Here is a 16,163-nt window from a genome sequence, read left to right as displayed (position 1 = left end):
TGTTAGTGTGACAATAACTCAGATATGTACAAGGAAATTACCAGGTATATAGCATATGTATACCAGGTCACTGTGACCTGTGTGACTGTGACGCCATTTTCAAGCTTGTCTACGCAATATCTCAGGAATGCCTTGATGGAATTTCATCAAATTTGCCTCAAACATCGCCTTGGACCCAAGCATGAACTGATTAGATTTTGGTGGTCAAAGGTCAAAGGCCAAGGTCACTGTGACCTCTCGAACGCCATTTTCAAGCTTGTTAACGCGATATCTCAGGAATGCCTTGATGGAATTTCATCAAATTTGCCTCAAACATCGACTTGGACTCAAGCATGAACTGATTCTATTTTGGTGGTCAAAGGTCAAAGGTCAAGGTCACTGTGACCTCTCGAAAGCCATTTTCAAGCTTGTTAACGCTTGGTCAGGAGTTCATACAGGCACGATTGGCTGTGTCTGCGTGTGGGAAGCCGGAATTGTGTCCTGGTCGCTGCTCCAGCGCCTCCTCTGGTTGGTCGGGGGCAACTGTTCAGGGCGGAAGACAACTCGTGGGAATTGCGTGATCCTCCCACATGCTGCCGGTGAAGAAAAGGTGAAATTAGCTATATAGACTGAAACCATGTTTCGGTCCAGGCTGTAAAGATGTTTAATTACTGTTCCAAAGTGGGCCATTTTAACAGTTCACATGAGGGAATTAGCTAGCCAGCCAGCTAACTTAGCTTTGTGTACTTTTTCCACTGAGACAGATGCAAATGTAAAGAATGTTAATCAAAGCTATATAGCTTTGGGAAGGGAAGGTCAAGATGAAATTATGGCACACCTGGACAAGCTGCAGTGTGTGTGTGTGTGTGTGTGTGTGTGTGTGTGTGTGTGTGTGTGTGTGTGTGTGTGTGTGTGTGTGTGTGTGTGTAGGCTACATTGTTTCATAGCTATCAAATTTTATGAAACAGGCTATAATGCGGTGAATTATATACAGTACATAAATGCATTTTGCCTTTTTAGGAGTATTTTCCTAATTCGTTACACAGATATTGTGATGTATGATAAATTGTCATGCAATGTATTGAGTATTGTGATACCATCATTATCGTGATAGTATTGTATCATGAGTTGCAAAGTGGCCTCCTTTTTGGTGTTATGGAAATGGCCACCCTAATAGCTCTGTGTCTTGTTTTCATGTTCATTATATTGACATTTGCCTCTATCAAAATATTATCCTTAAATTTTCAAATAATTCAACACAGTAAATAAAAATAGTGAGTTAAATGAACAGGTAAAAAAAAACATTAGGTGGTCAGTTTGGATCAGTTATGTGGAAACCTGGCTAGACCTGTATGCTTCATTGAAGGACCCTCTTCCCTGGACTTGCAGAGTGAGGACGGTCTTCACCAGCACTGCCTGGACTGTCACCGTGGCCCTGAACTCTCTCTCCTCACTGGCAGTGAAGCTGATGTGTAGATGCTGTCTGCAGCTGGTGACTAGGTGCTCCTGGGGCCTGAGGAGCCCACAGTGCGGTGTCACTCTGAACAAAAGGGAGTCTCCCTCATCTGACTCAATGTTTGTTCTCCAGTGGCTATGGGCCCCATGACTGTAGAGGTTGACTTCTATGGTCTGCGTCTGCCCCACATAGCAAGTCCCAAAGTTGATGCTGTCTGTGGAAAGATGCAGTGTAACCAGATCCAGAAGGGCACGGAGAGGCACCACCTGCAGACTGTTGTTGCTGTAGTGAAGCAGGAGGTTCTGCTGGAACATCAGCTTCCTCTGCCCACTTGCACTGTGGACCAGTGTCACTGCAGGTGTGACTTCCTGTTCTGCCTGGTCATCATGGTCCAGAAGAGACTGGGAGCAGTGGAAGGCCACCTTCACCTGCATGTTTTGTTGTGGTTGGAGCACCAGGGGTTGATTGACACTGGTAGAGGGATCGGTGGCGCTGCTGGTCTGGTGCTGAGGCTGGACCACACAAAACGGAGGATGAGTCCCCAGCCTGAATTGCAGGGGCATCTCAGAGCTGTTCTTGAGCTGAAAGGTCTGGGTCACGTCAAATTCCTGCACTGACAGCTCCTTCTCTGACTCCCCCCTCAGTAAATCACTGGCTGTGGCATGGAACTCCAGCATCCCCTCGTCCTCCTCCATCTGCACTGACAGCACTGCAGGCTTCACAACAGCTTGAAGATCCATTCTGACAGGCTCCAGATCAAAAGCCTGAGCCCTTCCAACTTTACCTGGGACACAGGCCGCCATCTTTGAGTCTAAACTCATGAATCCCAGAGCCAAGCCCACACATCTGGACTCACAGACCGGCTCAGACAGGGTCAAGCCCACACATCTGGACTCACAGACCGGCTCAGACAGGGTCAAGGGGGTGAAAGATACACAGATGGTGCCACTGCCCTTCGCTGGAATCACTAGTTGCTGTGGCGTGATGCAGTAGGGATAATCTGAGTGGTTGCCGATGTGGGGTCTGATGTAGACAGAGACTAGCTTTTTCTCCGGACGTGAAGGATAAAGACAGGTTTCCTCTTCCACATTGTTTTCCTCAGTCATGGATTCTTCCCCCTCTACGTCAGTCTCGCTTTGGTTGGAGCTTGTTCCCACAGAGCCGGGGGTGTGGCTCATGTCCCAGACTGGCTGAATGTTCTCATCAGAAAGCCTTAATGTGCCACCCAACACCTCGGTGCCATCGGCATCCTTAACGGGGAAAGCATCTCCATATGTCACCACAACATCCAGCAGCTTCCTGTCATCCCGATCTATGTTATAGGTCTCCCAGTCCACGCGAATATCATATGGGCTGGGGTTGTTGATGCGGAGAGAACGAGAGACCGTGTCTCCTCCAGATACACGTGTGCCAAAGTGTACGATTGGTCCCTGGTTCTGGTGATCCGTACGTGGACCAATCATCTGGAAATATAGCGGACAGCCTTTCACCGTCATCTGGATAGGAATGAGCCTGGGTTCCAGATGGCCCACTTTGCATATGAGGTGATCTCTGTATTCTCCCCACATGTCTGTATAGGCAGTGATGTTTATGGTCTGGATCTCAAATGGTCCCAGGATCCCAGTGTCTGGCAACACAAAGAATGCTGCACCTTTTCCGTGAGACAGCAGGCTGCTTTCAAACTCCTCATGTTCTCTCTCTTCAAATTTCCTGGCCTGAACAGAGTGAAGCGGTTTTGTCATATATGTAAACCTTTGCTGTGATTGCTTTGGTTCTGAGGTGGAAGGGTTATGGCCAGTGAAATACTCAACTTCTATGGTGAAAGGGGCATGGATAGCGGTTTGATTGGTTATCAGCAACTGCTTGGTAACGGCTCTCTTCAAAATGCTATCATCTCCAAAGTTGAGTACCAACGGGGAGGGGTTCTGATCATTTGGAGCAGAGCAGACACTGGGCAGCGAGTAGGACACACTGAGCGTCTTGGCTTTGGAATAGATGCCGAGAACAAGAGGAGATTCCATGCCCTGGACCTCGCAGAGAGCTGCAACCTCAGTCAGCACCAAATCTGTGTGACAGGTAAAGTTAACTGTGATATCCATGCTGGAATTTGGTCCCACTGTACCAGATGACGGGTCAAAACTAGCTGTACACAGTGACGCCTGTTTACGCTGGAGCTGGGCCATCCAGGTGAAGTGGGAAGGCAGCAGGGTCTGATTGAAAAGAGTCACGACACCCTCGGCAGGAATGCCCACGTAGAGTTCAGAGAAGACCAGCTCACAGCTGAGCAGACACACCTGAGGATCCTGGACATCTGCCTGCACTGACAAGTGACATCCAGTTCCGCTCTCCACTGCCAACTCCAGCACTGTGTGTAAGTGCTGGCAGGAATGTGGTCTAAAGAGCACATCCACTTTGCAAGAGGCCAGAGGAGGCAGCATGCCTCGACATGGCTCCACTGTGATCTGTGGAAGCTGATGGACCTGCTGAATATTGTTCCTCTCCTCCAGGCTCCAGGAGGCCTCCAGCTGGGTGGGGTTGGTGAGGAGCACCGATGCCTGGGTCTGTTTCCCCAACCTCACTAGCCCCAGGTCCAGGCTGGGTACACTGACCGTTACTGTAGGACCCTTGAATGAGACTTCTACAGCCAGAGTGACTGGCTTGTGGTGGTGCTCTATGTGGCATAGCAGACTGGTCACAACCCTCTCCGGTTTCCCTCCGGTCACAACCAGGTCAAGATCGAAACACTCATTCATCTCTAATTTACCAGTAGAGGGCTCTACTTCTATTATGTGGCAACCACTCATCCTCTCCCATTGAAAGAGGATATATGATTTGCTGTGGTTCCACATCTTGAATTTCTTGTGGGCGGTTGTGCGGATTAAAAGCTCTCCAGGGATGTGTATGACGCAGGGCTCCAGTAGGACCTGGTACGGCTCGGTTGACCCCTTGACCTCTATCTCCATCACGATGACATCCCTTACCTTGGAAGCTGTGCTCAGAGGCTGAGGGGCATTACTGCCATTGGACTCGGTTGGCAGCTGTGGGATATCCCTCAGCACCAGGTGACAGACACTGTGGTAATCCTTCAACTCTTTAGGAAAGTAGGTGAGCAGGAACTCCTGTTCCTGGCAGGGGGCCAGGAGACCTGATAGGGGGCTGACTTGGAAAACATCATCGGTGGCAGGGTGGAACTGGATATGGGATGGGTGTGGAGCCTCTCCTGGAAGCAGAGACCGCAGATTGGGCTGCATGAGCTGCCAATGGAATGGCAGCTCCAAGTGGGCATTGTTTCTCATGACAAGTTTCTTCTGCTGCACAGAGTGAGGGTTACATGGGCTGAAACGAACAAAGTGCTCGGCGGTGAGGTCATGCATCTCCCCCAGGGCAGAAAGCCCTTTCTCGCCAGACACAGACACAAGCTCAAGAGCAATCAGCTGGCCCTCACCTTGAATGGCAATGTCTTTCACTTGGCAGTTGTCACATATAATAGTGAAAACCTGGCAGAACCTCTCAGCAGTGGTGGGAAAGAAAACCACCTCGACTACTGTGCTCTGTCCTGGCTGCAGCAGAAAGAATGAGGGACTGACTGCGAAGGGTGGCTGCTCAGTGAAGAGAGCTGTCACTACAGACCTCAGGTTAGAGGCTGTCCACTGATTCTTAGGGATGATGCAGAAGGTTCCACCACTGAGACCTTCATTACAGCACAGGAACTCAACAAACTTCACACCTCCTGTCAGACAATAGCCACAGTCCAGAACCCGAGGGAAGGTGAGTACCGGAGGGGGTCGTCGGGCCTTGATGGGCACCAGCAGTGAGTGCTGAGCCTGGGTCTCCACCACTATCATGTCTTCATAGTCTGCCAGGGAATCTGGAGCGAAGCGTACCGTGTACTTGCAGCTCATCCCTGGAGCAACGCTGCCACCCTCACCCGGGAACCTCCCCAGGCCAAGTGAGAAATAAGGAGTGGTAGGGGGCATGACTCGGATGTGGCGGCTTGTGACAGTCAGGTTTCTCAGCTCCAGTGTGGTCTCATACACATGTCCCACACTGTAGCCAGTGAAGGACAATACTGAGGGATTTGCTACAAAGACTAAAATGGGCTCATCAGTGGGGCTGTTCATATCCTCCTCCATCACTTTCTTCCTCTGTACCATCTTTTCCGCTTTGCTCGTGGGGTGGATGAGGGATTTGCCCCCCTGTGGTCCGTCTGGGGGTAGGGAGCGGGGATCGTGCAGGAAGCTGTGTCGATCTTTCAGCTTCTGAAGTTTGTCCGTCGCATCTGCCCGATCCTTTGCACTTGACTCATCCATCCACTTTGGCCTGGGATGCAACTGGTTCGGCTTATGGCTGGGTGTTTTCTTCTTGGTGACTGAGCTGGATTCCAGTATCAGGTGGCACTCTGATCCCTCAATCAATTTTTGGTTGGTCCTTTCTGAACTAGCTATCAGCATATAACCATCATCCTGAGGCACCCTGCACACATGCATTTTGTAAGTGAAGGTGGAATCGGCATGGTTGGATTTCACTCGTCCTGTTGGTGCGTTCACCAATGGAGTTTGTCTGGTTAGGTAGTCTTCTGGACAAATCAGATTGTTCCTTTTGAGAAGATCATTGTCTACACACCACACAAAGGATGATCTCACTGAAGTGATCAGTTCATTGAGATGATCAGAAGTCTCTCCAATCTCATCTGTCATTCTCTCATAGGCCTGGTTTTCTGTGGCCATGGCATGGACCCTGGCATGAATTATATGACTCTCCAGCATATCTGCCTCTTTCATACGCTGGTTGTACTCAGAGTGGGCCTGTTGAAGCTCCTCAACATATTTATCATGGTAGTCACTTTGTCTGCTCCTGGTCTTCGTGAGGTTGGATAAAGTGTCTGTCCCAATGATTTCTGTTGTGTAGACATCCTTGAAAATGCTTGCCAACACATGAGATATATCCTGTGATTTGTGTGATGTGGGCCTATGACAGTTCAAGGATGGATCAAACCATGATTTTCGTCTTGTCTGTGATTCTTCCAGCATGGCCGATACCCCAGCTAGTTTGTTAATTTGTACTAGTGGAGTGCCAGTTACTCATTCACTCGGACTAATTGCAATTACACAAATTACCGGTCCTAGTTATAGCTTCTGTTGCTATGACAACAGTGTCTCTAATGAATCACTGGAACACTCTATGATGATGTCATCATTGATGGCACTCGGGCAATTGTGATGTCATTGGTGAGTGGAGTGATGACATCGGTGATCAGTGATGTCACTCGAGCAATTGTGATGTCATCAGTGAGTGATCGGCAACTCTTGGAGGTGACTATGACATCATCCGTGTCCAGGGGCGGACTGGGATCATAATTCAGGCTGGGCATTAGATACCAAGCAGGCCAGGCTGATACGGGCCGACGCGCGTGCCGGCGTCCGAAGGGCGGCGGTGAAAAATTTGGGGCGTTTGAAGCTCAATTTGGGCCGTTTGAAGCCCAATTTGGGCCGTTTGAAGCCAGATTTGGGTCGTTTAAAGCCAGATTTGGGCTGTTTGAAGCCCGATTTGGGCCGTTTGAAGCCCAATTTGGGCTAAGTCCAATTTTACAATGAGATGCACCCACTTTAAACCTGAATAAAGTAATAAAACCACTAGTAAACCAGTAGGCGGCGCCTGGCCTGCTGTTCAGTGAGTGGCCTGGCCTGGCCTGCAAAAAAAAAAAAAAAAAAAAAAAAAAAAAATTTTGGCAGGCCAGGCCACCGGGCATTTGCCCGACGTGCCCGATTATGCAGTCCGCCACTGTCCGTGTCTGTCATAAATCATTGAGGATATCACTTATGCAGTGTTACAGTCGTCCTTCTCATGTACTGTAGATATACGTGTTTGTCTATTTCTTGTGGCTGTTTGTCTTTTGATCTGGTCTGCTCATTTAGAAGGCTAGAGGCCGACTCTAATACCTCTATATCGCCTTTTTGTCCGTATGGTGGCTTTTTGTCCATACAGGGCTGCCATGTGTCCTTAAAATGGCGTCCGCCTCAGCTCTCGAGAGTCTGCTACACACGCAAGATGGCGGCGGCCACAGCCGCAACACAGCTTGTGGATATATTTCTACTAGTTTATGTCTCGTTTTGCATTGTTTTGTCACTTTTGTCCTGTCCCGTGTTTATTTTGACCCATATGACCGTGTGAGGATTATCTTGGATTCCTCACGCATTCAACCCATGGGCATGGCCCAGTGTTGGAATGCTCCTGGAGGCTACATCAGCTAAAGCTAAGCATGGGTCAGTTGACCTACTGCTCAAGCCTCTGACTACTTGAGAAAGTGTACAAAACAGATGGCATCACAGTTCAAATTAGCAATTGTATTTATGTACGTCAACAAACACGGAAAGCGAGAAGAGTCAACATTCAAACTGGTCCTACATATAGCATCAGCAGGGAAGCATGACATCTATCTATCTATAAGGGAGCTAGGGCTCTGTCTTTGTCTCTCTGTACCACTGATGACATCATCAGTGATGTCAGAGGCATTGTGAGATCTCTCTCACACACACACACACACACACAGACAAGAGACAGACAGACAGACACACGCACACACATAGTCCCAGTGATGATGTCATCGGTGATGTCATAAATTGTGACATCATCAGTGATGTCAGAGGCATTGTGACATCATCAGTGATGTCATAAGAGGTAGTGATGTCATCAGTGATGTCAGAAAAGCAGGTGTGACATCATCAGTGGGATCCCACTGATCATGAGTGATGTTTAAAAATATACAGCTTGATATGAGTTCACCCAAAACTAGCAGCGAATAGTTTGACTGATCCTGAGATGTCACGTTGGGTAGATTTGGTTTATCAACACAGTACATAAAACAAGCACATCCAAACGTCGATAGGTCGGACCACTGTGTTTAACTAGGGTATATCATCAATGTTACTATTATGCCTGGAAATGACAACAGAAATAAACAATAAACATGTTTGTTATATTTAAAATTTTTAAATCAGGTGTCTGTCTACCTGGAAGTACCTGTTGTTGTTAATGCAAAGTCACGGTGGTTCGGCCTATAATGGGGGGGGGGGGGGGGGGTGTGCTCAGTTGAAGGACAATGATTGTGGACCTGAGCCATGGCAGCGTGACTGCGATCAGCTTCACAGCTTTGTTTAGGGTGTTAAAGGCAACACTCCCCATCACCAGGAGCCATTTGTTAACCTCTCTCATTAGATTGTTGACCATCTCCCTAACTTTGTACCCCTCGTCACACTCAAAATGACAGCTTGGTTGGCGAAGTCATCTGGAATTCAGCTTATATAGACTTTAGTATGCCGGTCTTATTTTTAGCTGCTTTATAAGTCACTCAGTTGGTTGGTTGGTTGCAGTGTTGCCATTTAGGTACTTTGTGACAGACTGATGGCGTGGTGTTTTACGGCAGTTGGCATCCTTTATGTTGACCCCTCCCATACCCCACCGGCTTCCCACCCACAGGTCATGGCCAATTGTGACTGTAGGAACGTCTGACCAAGCCGGAAGTACCACTGCCGGGAATTGAACCCGCGTCTCTGCGCTGCTACTGCTAGGCGAGTGAGTGCATTTACCTCACACTACCTAGACGGCCCCCACTGATGACACCAAAAAGAAGAAGTCCCCCAATGATGACATTCTTCTTCTCATTTTCTTCTTCTTCTGTGGTGTTTTATGGAAGTTGGCATCCTGGCGTGTTCCGCCCCCAAATCGAGTGGGATTCAGCGTGTTGTGGCGCTACGCGAGTGGGCTCCGCAGAGAACCGAGGAACTGGCTGCCTCCGCGTGTAGTGCTGTTTAAAAGCCGAGGCAAATGTGCCGCCTGCCGGCCTGGAATGTCCGAGGGGCCGCAGACTCGCAGACATTAACGTTATTCCTGGAATGCGAGTTTAACGAGCCAGTTACATGTTGTTGCATTCTACATTAGATGAAGTTAGCTTTATTTTGTATGTTACATACTTATTGGCCAAGTTATTAGTTAGTTTATGGGCTAGAAATTCTGCCAGGTTACAGGCACTAGGCAACCATTTTCACCTGCATTTCGAGGAGAAAATTATCCTATTAAGAATTGGCGCTTGTTTTTTAAAATAATTATTTTATTATTACAAAAGGAAAAGTGTATTTATGACGTTCAAAAATACATTTTCTACTTCACAGAACAAAAGTTTTCTTAGAAAAAAAAAAAAAGTGTGCATCATCGTTATAAGCAATGGAATGTGGTACACAGGTATACTGTAAATATATTCATCTTAATCAACTCAAGTACTAGTAAAAAAAGTGGGGGGGCTACAGGTAGCAAACAAAAGGCTAAACCAGCACAGCTGCAGTATTTGAGTAAATCACTATGAGGCAGACCTTAAAAAATTAACACGTCCTATAACCTAATACCAGACGCTACCTAAGGTAGCAAAGTGAGGTTCAGTCCACTGGGAGGTTTTTACACAGTACATCATCACAACCCACAAAACAAACACAGACACTAGGACGAGGGCTGGCTCCCCTCTTCAGCCACTATCTGCTGAAAATAGGACAACTTTACAACTTGAACTTTTTCCTGCGTCCACCGCTGCATCCGTCTGGGGTTCCCTCAGACTTGCATTTCTGATGGGATGATCCAGACGTTGGGCTTCTTTTATTTTTCTCAGCCTTCTCTGCCTCCTCCAGGTCCATTTTCTCTCTCTCTATCAGCATGATCAGGGTGTTACATCGCCTCTGGAGCTCCATGGCATTCCTGGATTTGAGAAACCAGTCAAAGCGGAATTGCGGCGAGTTCTGGATGCACTGACGCAGCTCGTTGTACACGCTCTCCTTGTCAAAGCCCAGCTTGTGAAGCATACATATAAGGAAGCGGTCGTCCTCCTCGGTGTAGTTCTTGCTTTTGTTGGTGCCGTAGGAGATACGTAGCTGGTGGAATGGAGCCTTGTAGCGACCAATCTTAGAGTCCAGTGCTTTCCTAATGCTAATCCTTCTCTGGATCCTAGCCTCTCCTCTTTCAATCTGGGCCATAATCTTCTCAATGTCCTGCAGCTCACTGCAGCGCTCCCAAAATACAGCAGAATATTCCATGACTTCTTCAGGAGTTTTGCCCCCAACCTCTCTGGCAATGTCTTCAATATCATCTCTTCCCCACTTCTCGTTCGCTTTGATGAACTGGTTGAAGTCACGTTTGTTCCAAATAGTGAAACCCTGTGACTCAAGATTCTCTTTCTCCTTCAGCTCCTCCTCTGATAGAGCCTCAGCTTCATGAATTTTAGCCTGTTCCTCTTTCTGTTGCTGGGCCGAGTTGGGCATTTCTGGATTACGAGGAACCTTATAGCCAATGGTTTTCCTATAGAACAGAATTTCCTTCTCCAGAAGCTCAAACAGACGTGGAGGGAAGAACTGGAAGTCCTGGACATTGGGCTGCTTGGGAGGACGAGGAGCCTTCAGTGCTTTAGGCTCACTGGCTCGCAGTGCTTCTCGGAAGTAGGCATCCACAGCGTAATTGGCCTTCCTCTCTCTCTTGGGTGGCTCAATCCAGTTACTGATGACCTTTTTCTTCTCTCTGTAGTCTTCTCCTTCAAATGTGTACACACTGCTGTTCTCTGTCTCCATGGTGAAGTTTCTCAGAGAGCTCTCATTCAGGTTGGACATCTTCTCCTTCATTTCCATAGTCTTCCTCTCTCCCTTCTCCAGGATTACATCAATGCCATCATCTGTCATCTGACTATCTTTGGAGGCAAACACATGAGTGGCACCGTGGCGGATGATGGACAGCATGTCATCCTTGCCCAGCTTGCTTGCACTTGGGTCCACTAGTCTTCCTTGCTGGATGACAATGGAGTCCAGGTGCAGTTTCATCTCAGCCCTCTCCACAATCCTCTCCTCCACTGTATTTTCAGTGATGAAACGAAACACATGTACCTGCTTCAGCTGACCAATCCTGTGAGCTCGGTCCATGGCCTGAAGGTCAACTTGAGGGTTCCAGTCCGAGTCGTAGATGATGACTACATCGGCCGTGGCAAGGTTGATACCCAGCCCTCCGGCTCTGGTGCTCAGCATGAAGATGAACTTGCTGCTGTTGGGCTCATTGTATGCATTGATAGAGATCTGTCTCTCCTCGTGCGGCGTATTACCATCCAGGCGACAATAAGCATAGTTCCTCCACATGCAGTAGTCCTCTAAGATGTCCAGCATCCTGGTCATCTGACTGAAGATGAGCACACGAGAACCTTGTTCCTTCATCTTGGGTAGGAGCTTGTCCAGCACCATCATCTTGCCACTGTTAACCGCAAGGTGGAGGTCAGTGGTGTAGGGGGGACCGGGCTCGGCTCCATCAAACAGGTACGGATGGTTGCAGCACTTCCGCAGTTGCATCAGCACGTTCAGCAGACGCATCTTGTCCATCTTGCCTGCTGAGTTCAGGATGTCAATGTCCTTCATCAGAATCTTTGTGTACCACTCTCGCTGCATCTTGCTCAGTTGCACATACATCTTGATCTCTTTCTTTGGGAGCAGAGATTTCTCTACATCAGCTTTTATGCGACGTAGCAAGAAAGGGCGCAGCACAGTGTGAAGACGTCCAACCAACTTCTGATCACCCAAGCAGTTATTTGTGTCAAACCAGGAATCAAAGTCCTCTGATGAGTTGAAGACGTCTGGCAGCAGGAAGTTGAGCAGAGCCCACAGCTCATGGAGGTTGTTTTGTAGGGGAGTTCCAGTCAGCAGCAGACGATTGGTGGTATTAAACTCTCGCACAATTTCTGATAGCTTCGACTTCTCATTCTTGATCCTGTGGGCCTCGTCAATGACCAGGTACCTCCAGTTGAACTTCTTGAACACTGCCTTTTCAATGATGAGCATCTCATAGGATGTGACACACACATCCCACTCTCCTGGCAGCAGCACATCTCTGATCAAGGCAGTCCTCTGATCTCTGTCTCCAATAAGGCAGACAGCGCGCAGCGAAGGCACCCAACGCTTAAACTCGTCCATCCAGTTGTATAGGGTGGACTTTGGCACGAGCACCATGTGGGGACCGGGGATGTTTCTGTAATGCTTCATGTAGCCCAGCAGGGAGATGGTCTGCAGGGTCTTCCCCAAACCCATTTCATCAGCCAGGATGCCGTTGATTCCGTTCTCATACAGAGAGATGAGCCAGTTCAGTCCACGGACCTGATAATCCCGCATTTCACCTGATTTAACATAGGAGGGTGAGTCATCAAAGCGAGTGCAGACATTAGTAGACCTGTTGCTCTCGCTCAGAAGCTCTTCATCCTCCTCTTGTTCTGTGCGGCGATGCCGGTTGTCTCCAGCAGTGATCAGTTTCAGCTTCTCATCCTTCTTGATGCGGGGATGTGTTTGCTTCATTTTCAGTGGAGAGGTGGGTGTCTTCTGTGCTGCTGGTTGGATGAAATGAGCAAACACTTCTGTTTGCTTCAACAGGTACTCAAATCTGTTGGTCCGGTCCATTTGCACTTTCGCTTCATAACCTGGTGTAGAGTCCTTTGTCTGGGATGAGGATGCATCTGTATCCTGCCCAGCTTCTGAGTACGACTCTTTTCCAGCATCTGAAGAGTCAGATTTCTCCTCCAGTCCCACGGTTTCTTCAACTTCAGCCTGTTCTTGCCACTGTCCCATGCTATTTGTATTTTCAGACATTGTTAGTGAATTTCCTCTTCAATTCAAGTATAGTCCATTATGTATAGTTATATTTATAGCCTCAGCAAGGAAGGATTGAATCATGACATCACTGATGACATCACAGTTCAGTCTATGACATCATCTATGGTGTCACATGACTATGGCATCATCAGAGGGTATGACATCATCAGTGATAAAATCATTGTCATGTCAATGGTGATATATGACATCACTATGGTATTTACCTGGCCATCAGGCTTAGCCTGAGAACTGTATGGCATCAGTGACCTGCATGGTCACTTTCTTTCGTTTGGACTAATGCTGCATTCATGTGCTCCTCGGAAGCTCGTACTTACCAGTTGTGCAGTGGTAATGACGACATGACAGCATCAAGTGCTCTTGGTCGGAAAGAGCAAAGAACATGGATGCCAGAAGTAAGGTTGTTTTCTCATGGCTGCTGTTTTCTTACGAAAAGCAAGTAGTGGGGTCATTATGGTAGCTACATTGGCCATAATGTGTAACTACTAAAAATAATTGATAGCTATTATGAACACAATAATGATATATATATAACTTTTTACAGTCAATTGGTGACAAGGACTCTTGTCACTGTTCCCGCCATTGTTGTAGTCCCAAAACCTCACGCAACGTCACAACTCGGAAATTCGGGTATCATCGAAATTCCTCAAATTCCCACTCGTAAATACAACATTTGAGGGCCATTCATGTGCTCATAACTGGTAAATGTGATATATCCGAGGAGCACAAGAACGCATCAATAGTCTATCAGATAGATAATAATTAGTGACTGATGATGTCACAATGTCTGTTTCATGACGAGGAAGCATACAGAACATCATGATGCGATACCAATAAATCCACTTCATTAATAGCTGTGTCGTTGTTACGGGAGGCAGCTAGAGCCGTCAACAAACAGCTCTAGGTCAGGATTACTGAGGGGACCTTCATGCAAATCATGCCTAGGTGCCAGCACAGGAGAGACCTGCAAGTTAGACTTATAGATTCTCTTATTTCCTCAGCTAGTTTCAAACAGGATCACTGAGGTCCTCGCCGTTTGCTGCGCCTGTCGAAATGTCGAGATTCATGTCCTCGGACATGTGCTTATTTGTAAAGGGTATTTTAACTCAATTGTTCTCCATGTTGTACGTATTGTTTTTTCTGTCATGCCCTGACATGTGATTTTTATAAACAGGTGAGTTATATAAAAGTTCACTCTATCTATTCATATCTTTAACTTTCAGAGTGTGGTTCACCAAACTGTAAACACATGGCTGCTGTGCTGCATTGAAACCAATGAGAATCCGAAGGCATCTGTAAAGACACACAGACTGACTTCCTGCTCCACTGCAGATAGGCTGGGACACACTGAGCAGGACAGACTGACTTCCTCCACTGCAGATAGGCTGGGACACACTCAGCAGGACACACAGACTGACTTCTTCCTCTGCAGATAGGCTGGGACACACTCAGCAGGACACAGACTGACTACCTCCTCCACTGCAGATAGGCTGGGACACACTCAGCAGGACACACAGACTGACTTCCTCCACTGCAGATAGGCTGGGACACACTCAGCAGGACACACAGACTGACTTCCTCCACTGCAGATAGGCTGGGACACACTCAGCAGGACAGACTGTCTTCCTCCACTGCAGATAGGCTGGGACACACTCAGCAGGACACACAGACTGACTTCCTCCACTGCAGATAGGCTGGGACACACTCAGGATGGACACTTCCTTTTCCTCAAACACTTTTCCTCTTTATTCAGTTTTTTTGTTTGTTACAAAGAACAAAAATCAAATCAGGGAAAATATAATGAATCAATATAACATGAGAGGGAGTGCTGTTGTCCTGTATATCAGCACGGCTGTGATTCGGTCGTGACGATATTACAGTACAACACCACAACCTCACTTATATACAACAGTTGTACAGTATAAACAAAGCTATTCATCAATTAATAATAATAATAATAATAATAATAATAATAATAATAATAATAATAATAATAATAATAATAATAATAATAATAATAACAATAAAAAGCTGTTGTATGAAATAAGCTATAAAACACTGATCTCTTTTTTTTTAAAGCACATTTTTCAGCAGTGAAGTAGACAAGTTTGAGGTCTGAGCTCTTAACTGGGTTCCTGAGCTCATCAAGATCATGGGATTATGCAAACTTTTAATTCAAGCTAAAATCTTATTTTCCTTTCTTTCTTTCTTTCTTTTTGAAAATTGACGTTACACAAGGTGTTTACACGGTAGAAGTGCAACTCAATTAATATACTGTATTTTTCAACTTGAAGATGATGATAAACTTACAAGATAAAAGAAAACGATCAAATAAACAATTGTACAAGTACAGTTAATAAAATATACCAGGTATAAAAACAAAACAATTCAAACAAGTAGAAAGATGATAAAAGATACATGATATAAAACAAATCAAAACAATTACAAATAGAAGTTAAGTAAGTGGTGACCATTTAAAACACCCCTCCTCTCTCTTCTCCTCCCCTCCTCTCCCATCTCTCCTCTCCCCCTCTCTCTTCTCCTCTCCTCTCCTCTCCTCCCCTCCCATCTCTCCTCTCCTGTGTGGTAAAGTGGGTGGTAAGCTCACACTTTGATCTAAATCAAAACATCTGAAGCACATCATGAACTATTGTACAGAGATTTACACAGAGAAACAAGCTTCCCCGCCTCAGATCTTCAGGCTGAGAGGAAGTTAGACAAACTCCTTGGAGATCCTACCCTCTGGACCCCTGGCCCTTGCCGGCATGCCTTCAGCACCAGAACCACCGAGGCTATCCAGCTCGATGTTCTCCTCTCTTCCTTCAGCACCGGAGCCAACCAGGTTATAATAATCTGGCCTGTCTTCAGCACCGGAACCAACGGCATAATAATCCAGCTCAATGTCGTCCTCTCTTTTTGGCCTCTGCCCCCTGGTAGCCTGGAGAGACATAACAGCAGCCACCTCTGTTACTAGATCACACCTCTCTTGTAGCTAAAAAATATACAGTCAAATTACTTCATTTCACCCAATCCCCTACCGCAGCGGTTCCCAACCC

The 16,163-nt window shown here is 47.0% G+C and overlaps 2 pseudogenes across 2 annotated transcripts; both read right to left on the bottom strand.

The window, feature by feature from the left end:
* Positions 1–1,305: 1,305 nt before the first annotated feature.
* LOC310782173 (deleted in lung and esophageal cancer protein 1 pseudogene) lies at positions 1,306–6,465 on the bottom strand (annotated as a pseudogene). The gene has a single exon. The product of its transcript is annotated as a deleted in lung and esophageal cancer protein 1 pseudogene (transcript).
* A 3,516-nt stretch (positions 6,466–9,981) lies between these two features.
* On the bottom strand, positions 9,982–13,065 carry LOC310782172 (SWI/SNF-related matrix-associated actin-dependent regulator of chromatin subfamily A member 5 pseudogene; annotated as a pseudogene). The gene has a single exon. The product of its transcript is annotated as an SWI/SNF-related matrix-associated actin-dependent regulator of chromatin subfamily A member 5 pseudogene (transcript).
* Positions 13,066–16,163: the final 3,098 nt, after the last annotated feature.

The sequence above is a fragment of the Poromitra crassiceps genome (assembly GCF_964638095.1).
Source record: "Poromitra crassiceps genome assembly, chromosome: 9".
NCBI classification, from domain to species: Eukaryota; Metazoa; Chordata; class Actinopteri; order Beryciformes; family Melamphaidae; genus Poromitra; species Poromitra crassiceps.
The sequence above is the reverse complement of the archived record's forward strand: the minus strand, read 5'-3'. Positions and strand labels throughout refer to the sequence as shown.